This window comes from Grammomys surdaster, unplaced genomic scaffold (assembly GCF_004785775.1).
Source record: "Grammomys surdaster isolate TR1022 unplaced genomic scaffold, NIH_TR_1.0 334, whole genome shotgun sequence".
Lineage (NCBI taxonomy): Eukaryota > Metazoa > Chordata > Mammalia > Rodentia > Muridae > Grammomys > Grammomys surdaster.
This window is the reverse complement of record NW_021604753.1, coordinates 727,634-734,444: the sequence shown is the minus strand read 5'-3', so window position 1 is coordinate 734,444 and position 6,811 is coordinate 727,634. Positions and strand designations below refer to the sequence as shown.

Below are 6,811 nucleotides of genomic sequence, written 5' to 3'. Positions count from 1 at the left end.
TATATATATATATATATATGCACTTAGGGATTTGGGGTATAGCTCAATGGAACAGTGCTTGCTCAGGGGTTAATCAAAGAAGGAGGAGAGGAAGGGAGGACTATTGTATATTTTCTGATCATTTCTTAGCTTTGCAAAAAATGTAGTGCTTCTGTAAAGCATCTTTGTAATTAAAATCCATGCATAAATAGTACTTTATTGGTCATTTCCATTTGGGGAAAAAGTGACAAGTTACTGCCTTATCTAGATCATAGTGTGGTGAGAATTAGACAGTTTGAGATCTGGTGCAAATTTTTGTAAGAATTGAGCTTGAAAGCTTGTTTGCAGTATTTCCATATTTTTTTACATATCTGTTTAGTGGGTTATTTAGAGAGGACTAGGTTGTCTGCCTACAACAGAGTCAATGCAATTTGTCAGTTAGGGATTTGTATATTCTTTGGAAAAGTTTAATTATTACCTGATCTGTGGGAGAAGAAATCATTTAATGACTGAAGGAAATTAGAGATTCTTAGCTGATGTGGTGGTGGCGGCCTACCTCTGTCATAACAGCAGGGAGACGCAGCAGGATGACCAGGTCATCCTTACCATATTCAAGGCCATCTTGGGCTACCTGAACTCCTGTCTGAAAGACAAAGCAAAACAAAACAAAAGCCAATTTAGAAGAGAAAAGAGAAGGAGGGGCTGGAGAGATGGCTCAATGGCTGTGATCATGGGCGGCTCTTGCAGATGATGGTGGTGCTGTTGGCTCCTAGCTCCCACGTGCACCTAGCTTCCAACCAGCACCAATCATGTACTCAACACACTCATACACATAAAATAAAAATAAAATTTAAAAAAATCTCTGAGAAGGAGGTCAGGTGTACCAGTCAGATCTCTGAGTTCAAGGCCAGCCTGCTCTACATAGTTCTAGGCCAATCAGGGTTACAAAATGAGACTAAGAAATTACAGTTACTAAAAGTTATGGTTACAGTATAAAGAAGAAAATACTTTAACATTCTAGTGCTTTACCAATGATTGTTACTTTTATTTTAATGATTTGGAGGAGGAGAAATTCCATTTCCTTTACATTAAAGCCTAGAGTTAAAGAAAATTAACTTATGCCTTTGGAGTGTATCTAAATAGGGCCTTCACATTAACTATGTGACTGCACTGAACCAAATTTTAAGTGTATCTCTTCTATAGAAATATAGAAACGACAACTCTTAAGTCTTTCTGACTGCCTTGATTACTATTTTTCATCTAAAATTCATCATCTTTCAGGACTCATTTGGAGCTATGAAAAAAACTATTTTTTTCTACATGGGCAATTTACTTTTAGCCCAGTGGAATTCTATATTCATTTCTACAGTGTTTGCCCAAAACACATTCTGTCTAATACATACTTAACATATCCCAGAGGCAGCTTTTTATTTGCAATTAAGTTCATCTTTTGAGAGTTAAAAAGCTAAAGGGTTTCTTTGGGTGAATTATTTTTATGAGGCAGGCTCTCATGTAGCCCAGGCTGCCCTTGAAACTATGAAGCAGAGATACTGCTGCCTGTTTCCTAAGTGTCAGAGTTCACTTTCATGTCTTAGAATCCAAAGAGACTAAATGGTCATAAATCTGACCAACACTTTTGAAAAATTTTCACTTAATATAGTCAGTAGCCTGTAAACAAAAAGAGAAATCTGAAACTCAGATAATATTCTTAAATATTAAAGATAAACATGAGGAGACTCGAGCAGCAGCTAGCTAAATACATAGAAGACTCATAAGTTATAGAGGGCATGAGGATTTTCTGCTCACAGACAAATACTAGGGGAACCAGGAATGTTAAACATGCAGGATTGTTCTCTCAAAGATTATGTATGTGTATATGTATATATGTATGTATGTATATATTATATACATATATATAACATGTATATATTATATAACCTATTTTCTGTCCAGAAGGCTGGGAATGGATGTGGTTAATAGCCTGGCAATCTTTACACTAACTGTATGACTAAGGCCACATCTGGCTCCCCTAGATTCTTACAGTCAGAACTGAAGGTAGCTAATAGCCTCTGTAGAATGTGTGTCTTAAAATTTTGAAACTGTGTGCCCTTCCTGTTGGTATCAGGTTCCGAACCCAGTGACATCACATTAGGCAACCCCCACATCGTTGCCAAGGCAACCATCATCCATTCCCAGAATCTACCTGGCTACCTTCCACCCTTACTTGCAAGAGGCTACGTCATCATCCATATAAATAGGCAGAATCTTCTGACCTTTCTTCTTCCCCTTCTTCTTCCCTGCCCCCACTTTTGCTATATCTCCTGAACAAACCCCACTTGGAACCAGATGGTCTGTTCTAAGCTACGCACAAATGAATATCATTGGTGTGTTGGCCAGAACCAAAGACTTTGGGAACCACCGCTGCAGCTGCTGGCTGCTGTGACCCTGCAAGACCGATGCCACGCAGACTGCTGCCCACCACCACTGCACCACATTAGCCGCTACTACCTGCCGTCACCGACCAGTGCCACAGACCAACTCCACCTGCCACTGCAAGGCTCACAGAACTTCTACCACTTGAGCTGTGCCACTGCGGCCCACCACGTGGAGCTAGCCTCTGCCACATGGGCTAGGCAGCCTACACACAGACCTCACAGTTCTACAGACACCGAAAACACACACCAGCATACTGATTGGTAAGGAGCTTTCAACTGGCGGGAGGGAGCCTAAATGCCCAGATAGCACTGGCCAGCCTTTCCTGGGCTGAGGGGTGAGCGTTTCAGATTCCCGAAAATTCTTCAACTGACCTTCTAGGATTGGCTGTGGACAACTGATGGGACTGAGCTCTCTTGATCTGACCATGCCTATTACTAGCAGGGAGCCCTGGGTAGCTATCATGGTATGTGGATGATCTAATAGCACTTACCCGTGCCTTCCAGCTGTCACAGGGACAATCCCTTAACATCTCTACAGATTCCAAATATGCTTTCCATATCTTCCTGTCCCACACTTCTATCTGGAAGGAACACGGGTTACTTACCACAAAAGGAGGATCAGTAACTAATGTAAACCAAATTATGGCTTGCTAAAGGCCTCCCATCTCCCCACAGCTACTGAGATTGTCCACTGCAGATCCCACCAGATGGATGACTCTATTGCTTCCAAGGGAAACAATTGAGCCAATGAGGCAGCTAGAGCTGCAGCCCTTAGGGGCCTACACTCATCTCACCCTCCCCAGGACATTCTTACACTGCAACCCACATCTCCACCTACACCCCCTGACAAACTCTGTCCTATCCTCACCAACTCTTTCATCCTAACAGCCAAGCATTGTCTTATTTTGTTAAGACCCACCTACAGTCTACTCCTGAGGACTTAAGTTTCTTAAAATCTATCACTGCTTCTTGCAAAATCTGTCAGATGTCAGATCCCAACTCAAGGTATTGTAGCACCCCTTTTCCTACCCATCAGGCTAGAGGTTCCCTTCCTGGAACTGACTGGCAACTTGACTTTACCCACATGCCCACTGTCAAATGTGCCAAGTACCTCCTGGTCTTGGTGGACACCTTCTCAGGCTGGGTGGACGCTTTTCCCACAACTAACAAAAGGGCTCAGACAGTCTCCTTAGGGAGTTTATCCCCCAATTTGGTGTCTCAGCCTCCCTCAAGTCAGACAATGGTTCTGAATTCACTTCCCAGATTTCTCAAATTCTATCTAAGGCCCTAGACATCCCCTGTCATTTTCACATTCCCTACCACCCTCAATGAAGTGGACTCTGATGGTGAAAGCCAGCTACACCCCAAAATGGGCTACACCCTTACACAGCAGGAAGTAGTTTAAGAGACATGGTTCCCCTTTCACCATCGGCTTCCCTTCCCCTCCTTTCCCCCTTCTCTTTATAATACGAAAAAGGGAGGTATGTTGGTATCAGGCTCTGAACCCAGTGACATCACATCTAGGCAACCCCCACATCATTGCCAAGGCAACCACCATACATTTCCAGAATCCACCTGGCTACCTCCCACCCTTACCTGCAAGAGGCTACATCACCACCCATATAACTAGGCAGAACTCCCTGACCTTTCTCTCTTTTTCCTCTTCTTCTTCCCCCAACCCCCACCTACCTTTGCCCTATCTCCTGAATAAACCCCACTTGGGACCTTTTGGTCTGGTGTGGTCTGTTCCAAGCTGTGTGGGAAGGAGCATCACTTCCCAGCCTTGAGCAGGCTGAATAGACCTTGATCCCTTGCCACAATGGACCTTAACGACCTAGGTGGAGTCATTTGCCCTGGCAGCATGTGCAACTTCCTACAGGAACTTAGAAGAAAAGACTACCCACTGAGCTTGCTTTGCAATATAATCCAGCTGAAACAAAGTACGGTTCGGTGGGCTTCCCCTATATAAATGCAATGCTGAATATTAAACTTAGAGCCTTGATCAGAACCTTGTCTTGGCTTCATACTTCTCTCACCTCTCCCACCCCTATCTCTTTTTCTTTTCCAGATCCCCTTACAGGTAAACCCAGTTCATCCATGGCTGCTGGATGGCTACAAAATTGTATGACTTAGTACATATGAAAAAGACATGAATCTGACTGAAATATGGCAAGTGACTGGCTGTTTTGTGTTATTGGTGATATGTTCATTCTGAGAAAAAATAGAATAGTCACATTTACATCCTGTCATCTTCTCTAATGGTCTTTATTGAAAACTGAGATACAATTGTTTTTGTTTGTTTGTTTGTTTGTTTCATTGCTTAATGGTTTCTTCCAAATGGCAACTCACATTCTTTTCTGTACATATGACCATATAGCTGCCTGCATGCTGCCATGTTCCCTACCATGATAATAGACTAAACCTCTAAACTGTAAACCAACCCCAATTAAATGTTCTACTTTCTAAGAGTTCACACAGCAATAAAACTCTAAGGAAGACAAGCAAATAGGGCTGGAACAGATGATGTTACAAGCTCAGCTCAGGTTTCAGGTTTGGGAAACATTCTCATTTTGTTCTTTGGATATTTTCTGCTTAAGAGTTGTAAATTAGAGCCGGGTAGTGGTGGCACATGCCTTTAATTCCAGCACTTGGGAGGCAGAGGCAGGTGGATTTCTGAGTTTGACACCAGCTTGGTCTACAGAGTGAGTTCCAGGACAGCCAAGACTACACAGAGAAACCCCGTCTTGAAAAAAAAAAAAAAAAAAAAAGAAAGAAAGAAAGAAAAAAAAGAGAGTTGTAAATTAGAAAATTGAAACTGAAGAATGTGTGTGTGTGCACATTTATGTATAAGCCCAAGGAGGCCAAAAGAGGATGTTGGATTCCCTGGAGCTGGAATTAGGGCAATTGTGAGTCACCTGTTGTGGGTAATGAGAACTGAATTAGCAAGTGCTCTTAACCACTCCAGCCACAATAAAATAAATCTTAAAATAGAACAAAAATGTTCTTAGTCTACCAGTGAAGGGTCTTACAGATTTAAGACAGTCTGTTTTAATTCCCACTCCTTCGTCTCTATTAAAGAAAATGGGGCTGATGAGGGGACTTAGTGTAAAGGCTCTTGTAGCCAGGCTGATGACCTGAGTTTGATTCCCAGGACCCACCAGGTAGGAGGAGAAATCCAACTCTTGCAAGGTGTTCTCTGTCCTTCACATGTACTGTGGCATATGAGTCCATATGTGCATGTATGTGGACACACACACTAAAATGTAATTTTTATACAAATGAGACTAGATGTTGTAGGTAGCATGTGTCTATAATCCTGGGATTTTGGAAGTCAAGGAGGGGGATCAGTTCAAGGTCATCTGTCAAATTTCTGTAGCCTACTTTCTGCTATATGATGATAAATAATACGAAAGGGAACCAAGAGTTCTAGGCTTCTAACAAAATGAGTATCTGAGCACAGACAGCAGAGTGTCTCTCAGGTGGTGATATGCAGGTTTTCTGACACAGTTCAATGGTTGCAAGTTTATTGAACCTTCCAGAAAAATTTAAAGAGGTATATATATACATTTGAATTATTTCTCTCAATAGTTTGCAGCCACTATACTAGGCCAGCTTGCTCTACATTGTGAGTTCTAGGTCAGCCTGGACTACTTAGAGAGACACTGTCTCAAAAAAATCAAAGAAATAGAGAAACTTGTCTGGTGTGGTAGCACAGACCTGGAATCCCAGGACTAGAGGTGGGAACAGAGACTCAAGCTCATTTTCAGACAGGTAGTGAGTTGTCGTAGAAAATATTTAAACCCCAGCCTGGGGTTTCTATCCCACCTTTGGTTATTGAGTTTCTGGAAGAAAGACACACTTACAGCCTTGAAATATGTAATAAACCCTAAATAGCACAATAGCTGGGCAGCTGTCTACCCTCCATGCTGTTAGAATCTACTGTCCTATTGATAACCCCAAGTTATTACTATGCTCCGTCTGGACCACTCTAAGCTCCAATTGGCATGTCCACATGGTGCCAGGAGCCTCCCAGCCCAGAGAGGGTAGTGGTGGAGGTACAGAGTAGGACTTTGGTGACGGCTTTAAAGTCTGAGGGTCTCAGGGCTTTCTAGCTCTCTAACTGTACTTAAATGCTGATGATAACTTCTAAAAAGTCCTAAAAACTTTCTTTTTCTGAGGATAAGAGACTGGGGGATTACATGATTAATACCTGTAGCCCAACAGTGGAGGATTAAGCAGGGTTTCCTTTGTTCTATCTCAGCAGGAACTGCTGGGCTCTAACTTTCAACCTGCTAATTGGAAGAAGTCGCAGGAAGAAAACGAGACACTAGAGAAGTGATTATAGAGTTTATTACTAAGTTGTAAAAAGTTTCCTATGAAAGCTATCTAAGGGGAAA

The 6,811-nt window shown here is 42.3% G+C and overlaps 1 protein-coding gene across 1 annotated transcript in view; it reads left to right on the top strand.

Annotated features, from left to right (window-relative positions):
• The window catches only part of Mpv17l (MPV17 mitochondrial inner membrane protein like), a 19,922-nt gene extending 15,264 nt beyond the window's left edge, over positions 1-4,658 (top strand). Inside the window, exons 5-6 of the mRNA XM_028778373.1 lie at positions 2,326-2,675; positions 4,483-4,658. The gene's annotated coding sequence lies outside the window, so the exon portion shown is untranslated. The remainder of the gene's footprint in view (positions 1-2,325; positions 2,676-4,482) is intronic.
• The last annotated feature ends 2,153 nt before the right edge of the window (positions 4,659-6,811 follow it).